Genomic DNA, 16,046 nt, shown 5'->3' on the forward strand with positions numbered 1-16,046 from the left:
AGAAAATAAAAGATACTGGTTTTGGTTAAGAAAAAAGACGAGTTGAAGAATTAAATAACACTTCACATTCAGAGACACATATTGGGCTTCTTGTCCATTTAGTGTGCGAAGTTACCAACTAGATGCTTGCTAAAAGGCAAACTTCTGGGCCCATGCCCAGCGAACTAGGTAATTCAAATGTTGATGGTTTAAGAATCAAACTGAAAACACAAATTTATGTTATAAAAACGATTACTTACTTAAAAACAATTTATATGCTTTTAAATAAAACTGGTACTTAATGGAAATTGCAACTTCTTTTTTTTTTTAAAGGGGGTATGTGAGACAAGTCCTTAATGGTTCTTAAGAGTACAAGGTGGAGAAAACATAAACTGAAGAGAAGAAAAAGTACCTTATGTCAACAATTTCATGAAGACAGAATGATACAACATTTAGACTGTTGGGCAAGGTTTGGACTACTTTTTATAAGGAGGTTCCAAGGACAATTGAGAGGATCAGTTCTTACTCTACATTACAACAATTAGAGAAGTATCAGAGTCCAACTGAACCACTTGCCCTAAGTATTTGTTAAGTGTTTTTCAGTCTTAACATTTTCTTTCTTTCTTTTTTTTTTTTTTTGCGATGGAGTCTTGCTCTGTTGCTCAGGCTGGAGTGTAGTGGCACCATCCCGGCTCACTGCCAGCTCCGCCTCCCGCGTTCACGCCATTCTTCTGCCTCAGCCTCCCGAGTAGCTGGGACTACAGACGCCTGCCACCGTGCGCGGCTAATTTTTTGTATTTTTAGTAGAGACGGGGTTTCAGAATGTTAGCCAGGATGGTCGATCTCCTGACCTCGTGATCTGCCCGCCTCGGCCTCCCAAAGTGCTGGGATAACCGGTGTGAGCCACCGTGCCTGGCCAAGTCTTACCATTTTCTTAATTGCCCATAATGTAGGATAAATTGATGGATTTGGCCTTCAGATTATTTTAAAAATAGCCCTATTTCTGTGCTACTTAATTTAACAAGTGGATTAAACATCTAGGATACAGGGGGAAAATAAGAATATTGAAGAAACAGGGCCAAGAAAAAGTGATGGATGCTAAACTCTACATCAGTTTTTGGAGTTTAGATGGGAATATGGAAATGTTTCTCAGAAAGTCTGAGAGAGGTGGAAAGAAGGAAGAGAGAAACCCTACAGAATGTCTCATACCCTGGGATTTTGACCTGTAGAGCATTTACGTATTTTCTAATTAGAATAAACAGTGATACCATTCCCTACTTTAAAACAAAAACAGCTGAAGCAATACAGTGTCTTTCACAAAAAAAGAGCACTGCCTATAGATTTCTATTTCTCATTTTTATGTGTCAGATACAAGGGTACCTAATTGCTTGCTTAGGGATGTAGTATTAATCACATTCCTTGGAAAGTTCTTCTTTTTTTTAAGCTCACAAAAGCCTCTAGCTCTCTTGGGATGTGTGGTTATCACACTGGAAAGTTATAAGAAAAAAACTTTCATTTAAACACAAGATTCATGAAAAAATAAAAGACCAGAGCATTTGTTTAGATTCAAAGAGATGAGGTTTTTTTGTTTGTTTGTTTTTGTTTTTTGCTTTTTTTGTTTGTTTTTGCAGATGTTCTTTTTGGAATGTTAACCTGAGTCCTGGGAAGTAAGGGAAAAAAATCTTAGCTTCTTACAGCCAATGTGAGGAGGATATAACATCATAATACTTGGAGAAACTCTGTTCTAGAAAGCTTCAGTTTGACACATTTGGTTTAGGGAGCTAAACACATCTGGTATATGTAATTTTGACCTCCTTATGTTAATAAAAAAGAGTATTTGAACCAAGCTCTTCTTTCTATAATCACAATGTTTCAGTGTTTCTAATTCAACATAATGATTTCTCACACTAACATGAAAAGACGAGACAAAAATTTTCCATAGCAATTGACTGCACTGTCATGACAGAGCTGGAGGGCCATAGAAATGTGTATGGGGGGTTATGGTTGAGCTTTAATTCCATGTAAAATTCAAGGAATCAAGGAGATAGTATAAACACATGAAGACATCATTAAGCACACAAAGGCTTTTCCAGATAAAGCACTGTTAAAGCATCTTTTCCTTTTTCAATGGCAAAAGGCAATATGTGAGCTTTGGGATTTTCCCTAAGTTTCTTTCTCTCACTGATGTAGAAGCTGTTGCCTCAGATGGGCCAGCAAGGGGGCTGGCAGTCAGGGGTCCCCCCAACCTGGCTTAGCTGTTCAGTCGCTGCTCTCATGAGGACAGGGAGGCAAAAGGAAGCCACAGGTAAACCACTACTGTGTATCTCTGAGCTGGGATCCACGGTGTTATGTGACTTGGTCACACTGCTCTCAGAGCGACAGGGATGTCATGACTTTGGAAAGCTTGGAAACAGTGAACATACATCAGTATGCCTGCTAGGGAGAGAATAACATGGAAAACTGGTAAATCTGTTGATTAAATGTGTCAGTCTACTAGACTTAATTTTTGGCTGTTCTGGTAGTTGACACAGATACTGTATCCTCAGGAACTGCTATTAAGACTATTTTAAAATGCTTTTGTTTGGGCTTGAAAAGATATGCAACAATAATAAAATCTTCCTTATAGCAGTTATATATCTATAAATACCTAATTTTGAAATAATTGTGATCTTATCTTTCTCCTTCACATTCTGAAAACTCCATGGAGGCAGGTACATTTATCCTGCTCATCATTTTTCAGCATCATCTACAATGTCTGGCACATAGTAGGTATCCAAACAATGGCTGAATAAATGAATGCATGAATGAACAAACAACTGAATTATATACCTTTCAGGTACTTTTGAAATTTCTAACTATTGTTTGTGATAAATTATTAGATGAGTCATTATCTTTTTATATACATCTGCCAGTTTCCTTGAAGATGTTACTGAACACTTGATTTTATCATCAAATGATAAAATTCATAAATGGAAGCAATATTATTACAAAACAATGTTTATCCAAGAGCACTTTGTTTTGAGATGGAGTCTCACTCTGTCACCCAGGGTGGAGTGAAGTGGCATGATCTCAGCTCACTGCAACCTCTGTCTCCCGGGTTCAAGCGATTTTCCTGCCTCAACCTCCCGAGTAGCTGGTATTATAGGTGTCCACCACCATGCCCAGCTAATTTTTTGTATTTTTAGTAGAGACGAGGTTTTGCCATGTTGGCAAGGCAGGTCTCAAACTCCTGATCTCAGGTGATCCACCTGCCTCCGCCTCCCAAAGTGCTGGGATTACAGGCGTGAGCCACCACACCCAACCCCAAGAGCACTTTCTACCCTCCTTGGAAGGCTGTCTTTTTAGGTAGGACAGTATAGTGAAGAGGGCTTGCCAAAATGCTACTTACTATGGGAATGAAACAGATTCAGTTGTCTCACTGTTTGAAATACCTGATAATTTTAACAGTTGGAAATGCTAAGATTAGGCATTAGTAGATTAAAAATGATTTTAAAAAATGTTAGTACCCAACTTTACCGCTATACTTCTTATAGAGTTTTCTAGTTTTTCTAGAACTCCAGACCTCCATATTGGAAAATAGTGCAGTTCAGCCCATAGGCCCCTAGCTTAGAGTTCGTTTTTTTTTTCTTTTTCATAGAAATGGGGTCTCACTAAGTTGCCCAGGCTAGTCTCAAACTCCTGAGCTCAAGCAGTCCTCCTGCCTCAGCTCCCAAAAGTGCCAGCATTCCAGGCATGAGCCACTGTGCTCAACCTAACTAGCTCAGGGTTATGATTAATGCTGCCCACAACCCTTGAGTAGGGCAGTAGATCAGAGATGCTTCTCTGGAAACAACAGATATAATGTTGTCTAAAGAACGAAGAGGGTGGCAAAGATTTGTCAGGAAGGAGATACTGAGTGGCAAAGCAGACTGTAGCCTTCTTGAAGGATTGTCCCAGTGGTCAGATGGAGGAGGAGGACAGGAAACCAATGACGAGAGCTGAGCTTAATATTGTGGTGTGGGGAGCGAGGCAGGATTGGGCAGGGATATGCAACTCTCAAGAGTGAAAGAAAGATGAGGAACCAGTTCTCTGTCTCTGCATCCTAAACCTAGCTGTGTGATGGGCAAAACAATGTGTTAAATCTAACAAGAAATGCAGTATATTCTGATTAGCTCAGTTCTAAATGCTTGGCATCTATCAGCAAAAGGGGCATATTGGCAGAGTCACTACCTCTAAAAGTTGGGTAGGAAAATGAACCAGTACTTACTATTCACTTCTTCTCTTTCCTACAGTTGATGTAAACTTTTCCTCTCAAGAACACATGGCTTAGGACAATGGTTTTCCCTTTTATAAGCATGGGTTGACTGAAATGGGGAGACTGTCTAGAAACAGGCTGGGTGTCAGGGTGAAACCAATCTGGGATTACACGTTGGCCAAACCTCAGCCTCCAGTGGATAAAGGAATTGGTTACAGATGCTCCTCAACTTACAATGGGGTTATATCCTGACAAACCCATCTTAAGTTGAAAATATTGTAAGTTGAAAATGCATTTAACACACCTCACTTACCAAACATCCCAGCTTCCCCACACCTACCTTAAATGTGCTGGGCTACAGTTGGGCAAAATCATCTAACACAAAGCATGTTTTATAATAAAGTGTTGAATATTTCATATAATTTATTAAGTACTGTGCTAAAAGTGAAAAAAAGAATGGTTGTATGGGTACTTGAAATAAATTTTCTATTGAATGCATATTGCTGTTTCACCAAAATAAAGTAAAAAATTTGTTGTTGGTTATTGTAAGAAGAGGACTAACTGTATTTCAATCCTACCCAAGATTTACAGGCTGCCCAGTATCACAAGGCTTTCTTTTTTTTTCCTTTTTTTTTTTTTTTTTGAGATGGAGTTTTGTTCTTGTCACCCAAGCTGGAGTACAATGGTGCAATCTCTGCAACCTCCGCCTCCTGGATTCAAGCGATTTTCCTGCCTCAGCCTCCCGAGTAGCTGGGATCACAGATGCCTGCCACCACGCCCAGCCAATTTTTGTAGTTTTAGTAGAGATGGGGTTTCACCATCTTGGCCAGGCTGGTCTTGAACTCCTGACTTCAAGTGATCCACCCACCACAAAGGCTTTCTTAAGCATATTAGCTTGTAGTGCATATCTATAGCTTTCACTATGTGTCTTTTTTTCTTTAGTATTCAATGATATGTATCACTATTTCAAAACTGTCTATCTAGTCTTTTATCTTCCAAATGACATTATAAGCTAGGAGAGGGAAGATACTATATAGGATGGTCAATCTGCCTCATGTATCAATCATCTGCTAAATGAAGGAAATATATATATATATATATATATAATTTTATAAACTTAATAAATTCCCATTATTTTGGACATGGGATTTCTCTCCAGACTCCTTGTATTGTTACCTCTTATAATAAAAGCAAGTTTTGTATCCTGAATTGTGTGCAAGGTTATGTTCAAGGCTATCTAGAACAAAATATGAAGGCATCATCTTTGCCTAATACTCTAACTGATGCAAGCAGAAATCGCAAAGTTTCTGTTCCCTTAGAATTCTCCAAGATGCAATTTTGGTAACAATTGCAATGATGCCACTCTTCCTAACCAAATTTTCCAACTATAGATATGCAATACCTTTTAAAAATTGTCCTCTGCAGGAAATAAGTGTTCTCTTGTTATCAGTGCATGAATTATGAGTTAGTGCTCTTAGCTCTGAGTTTGCTATTGTTTTCTCTTCTGCTGTGTGTTTCTGCTACTTTGGTAGCTTAGATATTCATCGATCACCTTCTTCTCTGTCTAATCTGGCTTTCTGCATAGATCTTTCAAGTGGGCAAAACCAGAATATGTACCAAAATATCTTAGCTGCTTTAACAGGTAGAGCTGAGTTGGAGGTTCTAATGAAGAATGGACCTATGACTAAGGAGGACTCTTCTACCTGGGAAAGTCATTCTCTTTCCTTGGGTCTGCAGCTTCAGAAAAGATGCACATGGCATGGTAAGGGAGGGAGGGGATACTAAGCCAGCCAGTTATCCAGATGATGGCCAGATCACCTCTAATAATTAATGTACTGACAGATGTCACCCCCAGTCTGCTCTCATAGCCATTTATCTTAATGGCTACATCTGCCACATTGTTCCTGGGTATACCACTGGTAAATGCGTCAGCCTCTCACCATCTTCAGCAAAGCAGCTTCCTGCTGTTGTTTAGATAGAGTATAGTGATTGGTTTGACTGAAAGTTAAAGTGTTTCAAAAAGATGGAAAGTAAGTAATTTGGATCTATCCACTTTTATATATATTATCTCATTTAATCCCTCAAAAAGGTTCCTTCAGGAGTAGGGAGTATTTTATTACCATTCCATAAAAGAGTAAACAGGTTTGATGAGGCAAAGCAATATTCTTAAGGTCACACACCCAGTAAGCAGCAGATTATCTATTCTACCACACTAAACTGGCATTGTCAAAAATGTATGTAGAGCCAAGGGTACAAGTTTAAAATTTTTAGAAGAAATGCTGCTCTAGGAAGCAAGATGAGAATTCAGTCCAGTTTTAAAGGTGGCAAGAGAAGGATATTCCAAAACATTATTTTAGAACTAAGGGCAATATATAACAATTGCTCACTGTCACAAAAATCTTCCTTTTGCACAAAAAAGTCTTCTCCTTTTAAAGAAACAAAAATGATATTTTGGCAATAAAATTACATGGAGGAGGGAGGAGCCAAGATGGCCGAATAGGAACAGCTCTGGTCTACAACTCCCAGCGTGAGCTACGCAGAAGACGGGTGATTTCTGCATTTCCATCTGAGGTACTGGGTTCATCTCACTAGGGAGTGCCAGACAGTGGGCGCAGGACAGTGGGTGCAGTGCACCGTGTGCGAGCCGAAGCAGGGCGAGGCATTGCCTCACTCAGGAAGTGCAAGGGGTCAGGGAGTTCCCTTTCCTGGTCAAGGAAAGGGGTGACAGACGGCACCTGGAAAATCGGGTCACTCCCACCCAAATACTGCGCTTTTCCGACGGGCTTAGGAAATGGCGCACCAGGAGATTATATCCCGCACATGGCTTGGAGGGTCCCACGCCCACGGAGTCTCGCTGATTGCTAGCACAGCAGTCTGAGATCAAACTGCAAGGCAGCAGCGAGGCTCGGGGATGGGCACCCACCATTGCCCAGGATCGCTCAGGTAAACAAAGCAGCTGGGAAGCTCGAACTGGGTGGAGCCCACCACAGCTCAAGGAGGCCTGCCTGCCTCTGTAGGCTCCACCTCTGGCGACAGGGCACAGACAAACAAAAAGACAGCAGTAACCTCTGCAGACTTAAATGTCCCTGTCTGACAGCTTTGAAGAGAGCAGTGGTCCTCCCAGCACGCAGCTGGAGATCTGAGAACGGGCAGACTGCCTCCTCAAGTGGGTCCCTGACCCCTGACCCCCCAGCAGCCTAACTGGGAGGCACCCCCCAGTAGGGGCAGACTGACACCTCATACAGCCATGTACTCCTCTGAGACAAAACTTCCAGAGGAACGATCAGACAGCAGCATTCGTGGTTCACGAAAATCCGCGGTTCTGTAGACACCGCTGCTGATACCCAGGCAAACAGGGTCAGGAGTGGACCTCTAGCAAACTCCAACAGACCTGCAGCTGAGGGTCCTGTCTGTTAAAAGCAAAACTAACAAACAGAAAGGACATCCACACCAAAAACCCATCTGTACATCACCATCATCAAAGACCAAAAGTAGATAAAACCACAAAGATGGGGAGAAAACAGAGCAGAAAAACTGGAAACTCTAAAAAACAGAGCACCTCTCCTCATCCAAAGGAACGCAGCTCCTCACCAGCAACGGAACAAAGCTGGACAGAGAATGACTTTGACGAGTTGAGAGAAGAAGGCTTCAGATGATCAAACTACTCCGAGCTACAGGAGGAAATTCAAACCAAAGGCAAAGAAGGTGAAAACTTTGAAAAAAATTTAGACGAATGTATAACTAGAATAACCAATACAGAGAAGTGCTTAAAGGAGCTGATGGAGCTGAAAGCCAAGGCGCGAGAACTATGTGAAGAATGCAGAAGCCTCAGGAGCCAATGCCATCAACTGGAAGAAAGGGTATCAGTGATAGAAGATGAAATGAATGAAATGAAGTGAGAAGGGAAGTTTAGAGAAAAAAGAATAAAAAGAAACGAACAAAGCCTCCAAGAAATATGGGACTATGTGAAAAGACCAAATCTGCGTCTGATTGGTGTACCTGAAAGTGACGGGGAGAATGAAACCAAGTTGGAAAACACTCTGCAGGATATTATACAGGAGAACTTCCCCAATCTAGCAAGGCAGGCCAACATTCAGATTCAGGAAATACAGAGAACACCACAAAGATACTCCTCGAGAAGAGCAACTCCAAGACACATAATTGTCAGATTCACAAAAGTTGAAATGAAGGAAAAAAGGTTAAGGGCAGCCAGAGAGAAAGGTCGGGTTACCCATAAAGGGAAGCCCATCAGACTAACAGCGGATCTCTCGGCAGAAACTCTACAAGCCAGAAGAGAGTGGGGGCCAATATTCAACATTCTTAAAGAAAAGAATTTTCAACCCAGAATTTCATATCCAGCCAAACTAAGCTTCATAAGTGAAGGAGAAATAAAATACTTTACAGACAAGCAAATGCTGAGAGATTTTGTCACCACCAGGCCTGCCCTAAAAGAGCTCCTGAAGGAAGCACTAAACATGTAAAGGAACAACCGGTACCAGCCGCTGCAAAATCATGCCAAAATGTAAAGACCATCGAGACTAGGAAGAAACTGCATCAACTAACGAGCAAAATCACCAGCTAACATCATAATGACAGGATCAAATTCACACATAACAATATTAACTTTAAATGTCAATGGACTAAATGCTCCAATTAAAAGACACAGACTGGCAAATTGGATAAAGAGTCAAGACCCATCAGTGTGCTGTATTCAGGAAACCCATCTCACGTGCAGAGACACACATAGGCTCAAAATAAAAGGATGGAGGAAGATCTACCAAGCAAATGGAAAACAAAAAAAGGCAGGGGTTGCAATCCTAGTCTCTGATAAAACAGACTTTAAAACAACAAACATCAAAAGAGACAAAGAAGGCCATTACATAATGGTAAAGGGATCAATTCAACAAGAAGAGCTAACTATCCTAAATATATATGCACCCAATACAGGAGCACCCAGATTCATAAAGCAAGTCCTGAGTGACCTACAAAGAGACTTAGACTCCCACACAATAATAATGGGAGACTTCAACACCCCACTGCCAACATTAGACAGATCAACAAGACAGAAAGTTAACAAGGATACCCAGGAATTGAACTCAGCTCTGCACCAAGCGGACCTAATAGACATCTACAGAACTCTCCACCCCAAATCAACAGAATATACATTTTTTTCAGCACCACACCACACCTATTCCAAAATTGACCACATAGTTGGAAGTAAAGCTCTCCTCAGCAAAGGTAAAAGAACAGAAATTATAACAAACTATCTCTCAGACCACAGTGCAATCAAACTAGAACTCAGGATTAAGAATCTCACTCAAAACCACTCAACTACATGGAAACTGAACAACCTGCTCCTGAATGACTACTGGGTCCATAACGAAATGAAGGCAGAAATAAAGATGTTCTTTGAAACCAACAAGAACAAAGATGCAACATACCAGACTCCCTGGGACACATTCAAAGCAGTGTGTAGAGGGAAGCACTAAATTTCCCACTAAATTCCCACTAAATTGACACCCTAATATCACAATTAAAAGAACTAGAAAAGCAAGAGCAAACACATTCAAAAGCTAGCAGAAGGCAAGAAATAACTAAAATCAGAGCAGAACTGAAGGAAATAGAGACAAAAAAAACCCTTCAAAAATTAACGAATCCAGGAGCTGGTTTTTTGAAAGGATCAACAAAATTGATAGACTGCTAGCAAGACTAATAAAGAAAAAAAAAAAGAGAAGAATCAAATAGACGCAATAAAAAATGATAAAGGGGATACTACCACCGATCCCACAGATATACAAACTACCATCAGAGGATACTACAAACACCTCTACACAAATAAACTAGAAAATCTAGAAGAAATGGATAAATTCCTCAACACATACACTCTCCCAAGACTAAACCAGGAAGAAGTTGAATCGCTGAATAGACCAATAACAGGATCTGAAATTGTGGCAATAATCAATAGCTTACCAACCAAAAAGAGTCCAGGAACACATGGATTCACAGCCGAATTCTACCAGTGGTACAAGGAGGAACTGGTACCATTCCTTCTGAAACTATTCCAATCAATAGAAAAAGAGGGAATCCTCCCTAACTCATTTTATGAGGCCAGCATCATCCTGATACCAAAGCTGGGCAGAGACACAACCAAAAAAGAGAATTTTAGACCAATATCCTTGATGAACATTGATGCAAAAATCCTCAATAAAATACTGGCAAACCAAATCCAGCAGCACATCAAAAAGCTTATCCACTGTGATCAAGTGGGCTTCATCCCTGGGATGCAGGGCTGGTTCAATACATGCAAATCAATAAACGTAATCCAGCATATAAACAGAACCAAAGACAAAAACCACATGATTATCTCAACAGATGCAGAAAAGGCCTTTGACAAAATTCAACAACCCTTCATGCTAAAAACTCTCAATAAATTAGGTACTGATGGGACGTATCTCAAAATAATAAGAGCTATCTATGACAAACCCACAGCCAATATCATACTGAATGGGCAAAAACTGGAAGCATTCCCTTTGAAAACTGGCACAAGACAGGGATGCCCTCTCTCACCACTCCTATTCAACATAGTGCTGGAAGTTCTGGCCAGGGCAATTTGGCAGGAGAAGGAAATAAAGGGTATTCAATTATGAAAAGAGGAAGTCAAATTATCCCTGTTTTCAGATGACATGATTGTATATCTAGAAAACCCCATTGTCTCAGCCCAAAATCTCCTTAAGCTGATAAGCAACTTCAGCAAAGTCTCAAGATACAAAATCAATGTACAAATATCACAAGCATTCTTATACACCAATAACAGACAAACAGAGAGCCAAATCATGAGTGAACTCCCATTCACAATTGCTTCAAAAAGAATAAAATACCTAGGAATCCAACTTACAAGGGATGTGAAGGACCTCTTCAAGAAGAACTACAAACCACTGCTCAAGGAAATAAAAGAGGATACAAACAAATGGAAGAACATTCCATGCTCATGGATAGGAAGAATCAATATCGTGAAAATGGCCATACTGCCCTAGGTAATTTACAGATTCAATGCCATCCCCATCAAACTACCAATGACTTTCTTCACAGAATTGGAAAAAACTACTTTAAAGTTCATATGGAACCAAAAAAGAGCCCGCATTGCCAAGTCAATCCTAAGCCAAAAGAACAAAGCTGGAGGCATCATGCTACCTGACTTCAAACTATACTACAAGGCTACAGTAACCAAAACAGCATGGTACTGGTACCAAAACAGAGATATAGATCAATGGAACAGAACAGAGCCCTCAGAAATAATGCCGCATATCTACAACTATCTGATCTTTGACAAACCTGACAAAAACAAGCAATGGGGAAAGGATTCCCTATTTAATAAATGGTGCTGGGAAAACTGGCTAGCCATATGGAGAAAGCTGAAACTGGATCCCTTCCTTACATCTTATACAAAAATCAATTCAAGATGGATTAAAGATTTAAACGTTAGACCTAAAACCATAAAAACCCTAGAAGAAAACCTAGGCATTACCATTCAGGACATAGGCATGGGCAAGGACTTCATGTCTAAAACACCAAAAGCAATGGCAACAAAAGCCAAAATTGACAAATGGGATCTAATTAAACTAAAGAGCTTCTGCACAGAAAAAGAAACTACCATCAGAGTGAACAGGCAACCTACAAAATGGGAGAAAATTTTTGCAACCTACTCATCTGACAAAGGGCTAATATCCAGAATCTACAATGAACTCAAACAAATTTACAAGAAAAAAACAAACAACCCCATCAAAAAGTGGGCGAAGGATATGAACAGACACTTCTCAAAAGAATACATTTATGCAGCCAAAAGACACATGAAAAAATGCTCATCATCACTGGCCCTCAGAGAAATGCAAATCAAAACCACAGTGAGATACCATCTCACATCAGTTAGAATGGCAATCATTAAAATGTCATGAAAGGACAGGTGCTGGAGAGGATGTGGAGAAATAGAAACACTTTTATACTGTTGGTGGGACTGTAAACTAGTGCAACCATTGTGGAAGTCAGTGTGGCAATTCCTCAGGGATCTAGAACTAGAAATACCATTTGACCCAGCCATCCCATTACTGGGTATATACCCAAAGGACTATAAATCATGCTGCTATAAAGACACATGCACACGTATGTTTATTGCGGCATTATTCACAATAGCAAAGACTTGGAACCAACCCAAATGTCCAACAATGATAGACTGGATTAAGAAAATGTGGCACATATACACCATGGAATACTATGCAGCCTTAAAAAATGATGAGGTCATGTCCTTTGTGGGGACATGGATGAAATTGGAAATCATCATTCTCAGTAAACTATCACAAGGACAAAAAACCAAACACCGCATGTTCTCACTCATAGATGGGAATTGAACAATGAGAGCACATGGACACAGGAAGGGGAACATCACACTCTGGTGACTGTTGTGGGGTGGGGGTAGGGGGGAGGGATAGCATTAGGAGATATACCTAATGCTAAATGACAAGTTAATGGGTGCAGCACACCAGCATGGCACATGTATACATATGCAACTAACCTGCACATTGTGCACATGTACCCTAAAACTTAAAGTATAATAATAATTAAAAAAAATAAAAATAAAAAAATAAAATTCCGTGGAGATACTGACAAGTGGCCATTCTGATTCCTGCAATATCTTTTTCGAAAAGCAATGAAGTGCTTAAATTAATATATAATGCATCCACCAAAAAACTTTTAGAACTAATCAATAAATTCAGTAAAGTTGCAGGATAAAAAAATCAACATATAAACATCAATAGCATTTCTATACACTAATAAACCATTCAAAAAAGAAATTAAGGAAACAATCCCATGTATAATACCTACCAAAAACCCCCAATATTTAGGAGTAAATTTAATCAAGAAAGTGAAGGACACTGAAAACTATAAAAGATTGATGAAAAAATTGAAGAAAACACAAATTAATGGAAAGATATCATGTGTTATGAATTGGAAGAATTAATATTGTTAAATGTCCGTACTACCCAACACTATCTACAGATTTAATGCAATCTCCCCCAAAATTCCAATGACATTTTTCACAGAAATGGAAAAAAAAACCCTAAAATTCAAATGGAACCACAAAATACCCCAAATAGCCAAAGCAATCTAGAACAAAAAAGAAAAAAGCTAAAGGCATCATACGACCTGATTTCAAAATCTACTGAAAAGCTATAATAATGAAAATAACATGGTACCAGTCTAAAAACAGACACATAGACCAATGAAAGAGAAGACAGCCCAGACATTAATCCAGAAATTTAAGGCCAATTGATTTTCTGACAAAGTTGCTGAGAAAAGGACAGTAGTGTTTGGAAAAACTTCCATATGTGGAAGAATAAAATCAGACCCATATCTCACACTATACAGAAAAATCAACTTAAACTGGATTAAAGACTTAAGTGTAAGACCTGAAACTATAAAATTACTAGAAGAAAACGTAGGTGACAATCTGCAATTGGTCTGGGCAATTTTTTGAATATGACCCAAAAGTACAGGCAACAAAAGCAAAAATAGATAAATGGGATTACATTAAACTAAAAAGCTTCCGCACAGTGAAGAAAACAATCAACAGATTGAAGAGACAACCTACAGAATGGAAAAAAATTGCAAATCACACATCTGATAAGGGGCTAATATCCAAAATATACAAGAAACTCAAACAACTCAATAGCAAGAAAACAATCTGACTGAAAAATAAACAAAGGATCTGAATAGATTTTTCTCAAGAGAAGACATACAAATGGCCAACAGGCATATTTAAAAATGCTCAACATCATTAATCATCAGGGAAAGGCATTCGGTACTATAATATCACCTTACACCTTATAGAACTGCTGTTATCAAAAAGACAAAAGATAAGTATTGGCACGGATGTAGAGAATAGGGAACCCTTGGATACTATGGGTGGGAATGTAAATTGATTCAGCCATTGTAGAAAACAGTATAAAGATTTCTAAAAAAATTTGAAAAACAGAACTACCATATGATCCAGCAATCTCACTCCTGGTTATATACTCGAAGGAAATGAAATCAGTGTGTTGAAGAGATATCTACATTCTCGTGTTCACTGCAGCACTAGTCACAACAGCCAAGATGTGAAATCAACCTAGGTGTTCATCAACAGACAGATAAACAAAATGTAATATGTATGCACAATGGAATACTATTCAGCTTTGAAAAAAGAAGAAAATCCTGTCATTTTGACAATGTGGATGAACCTGGAGAACATTATGTTAAATGAAATAAGCTAGGCCCAGAAAGACAAATACTGCGTGATATTAATAATACTTCTGTGTCCAATCTAAAACAATTGACCTAATAGAAACACAGAGTAGAATATTGGCTACCAGGGGGTTGGGGTGGAAGTGAACTGTGGGGGAAACGTTGGTCAAAAGATACAAAATTTCATTAGGAGAAATAAGTTCAGGAGATCTACCTACAAAACCGTGGCTGCAGTTAATAACAATGTATTGTATTTGTGAAAGTTGCCAAGAGATAGATTTTAAGTGTTCTCAACACAAAAAATTGATAAATACGTGAAGTAACACATATATTAATTAGCTCAGTTCAGCTGTTCCCCAAAGTCTACATATTTGAAAACATGTTGTATATGATGAATCTAATTTTTACTCATCAATTAAAAATTAATTAATAAAAATTAAAAGAGAACTTATTTCAATTAGACTGTTTTAAGAGAATGTCCACATCTCAAAAATAAAATCCTGCCATGCCTTGAAGAAAAAAAAATCTTCAAATAGCTGTTGGATAGCTCTCTGTGAAGACCCAGATAGTCATGGCCTCTGTGTAAGCACCACACTGATGGCTTTCTGCTGTATGTTTGGTTTATTCCGCTTTCTGAATCACCTGACTTCATACCACCAGATTGCCAGGGTAATGACCCCATCTCAAGGATGATGTTATTTTGCTGATTGTGAAGATGGATTCTGGTGTTTCTAATGACGTTTGTCAAGGTGAGGTTGGTTTGAGACTTAGGTACATGGCCATTTAAATCTATAAAGAGAATTTGATTAATCAACTATACATATGTATTATATACACAATGCAAAAGAGACTATACTTTGAATGCTACTGAAAGCTTAATTCATATGATATATATAATTATAAAAGCTAAATCATGAAAAATGATAAATAATCAATAGTAATATCTTGTTTTCAGCTATTTCTCTGAGGAAAATTAGGGAAGAGAAAGTTGTTTCATTACGAAGTACTAGAAAAAAGATAATTTTCTTCTTTTTTTCTGTACGTACTTCAATAATCTGGCTCATTTTAAAGTTTAAGCAAACTAATTTAAGAATTACATAATCTATCTTAGAATAACTTTACATTTATTTGATTCCCAGTGTTTTCTAAAGAAACACTGAAGAAAAAGATATATACTCTTAGAAGCAACACAAAATATTAAAAGCGTTCTGGACCAGAAGTAAAGAGATGTGATTTTCAGTGCTGGCTTCCCATCAGTGTGAACTCAGGCAAGTCACTCAACTTTCCTGAAGCTAAGTTTCCTTGTGGGTATAATAGAGATGTCAGCATCAGCTCTATTTAAACAATTGTTGTGTGGCAAAAATTCCTTATTTATCCAGCACTTGTTAGTGCTTATTAGATTCTTCTTATGGAGATATGAAGACAAATACAATTCAGTTTCTTCTCTCAAGGAACACAGAGGTGGGGAGATACAGAAAGAAATTTGGGGTAGAGTCAAAGAATACTCCTGGAAGGAGGAGATCTTGAAGAAGAAATAAGAGATAGTGAAGAGAATGGA

General features: G+C 38.8%; 1 protein-coding gene across 4 annotated transcripts in view; it reads right to left on the reverse strand.

Annotated features, from left to right (window-relative positions):
• ADAMTSL1 (ADAMTS like 1) overlaps window positions 1-16,046 on the reverse strand; it is a 1,017,570-nt gene that overhangs the window by 256,635 nt on the left and 744,889 nt on the right. The window lies entirely within an intron of this gene.

Source organism: Pan troglodytes, chromosome 11 (assembly GCF_028858775.2).
Source record: "Pan troglodytes isolate AG18354 chromosome 11, NHGRI_mPanTro3-v2.0_pri, whole genome shotgun sequence".
In the NCBI taxonomy this organism is placed as follows: domain Eukaryota; kingdom Metazoa; phylum Chordata; class Mammalia; order Primates; family Hominidae; genus Pan; species Pan troglodytes.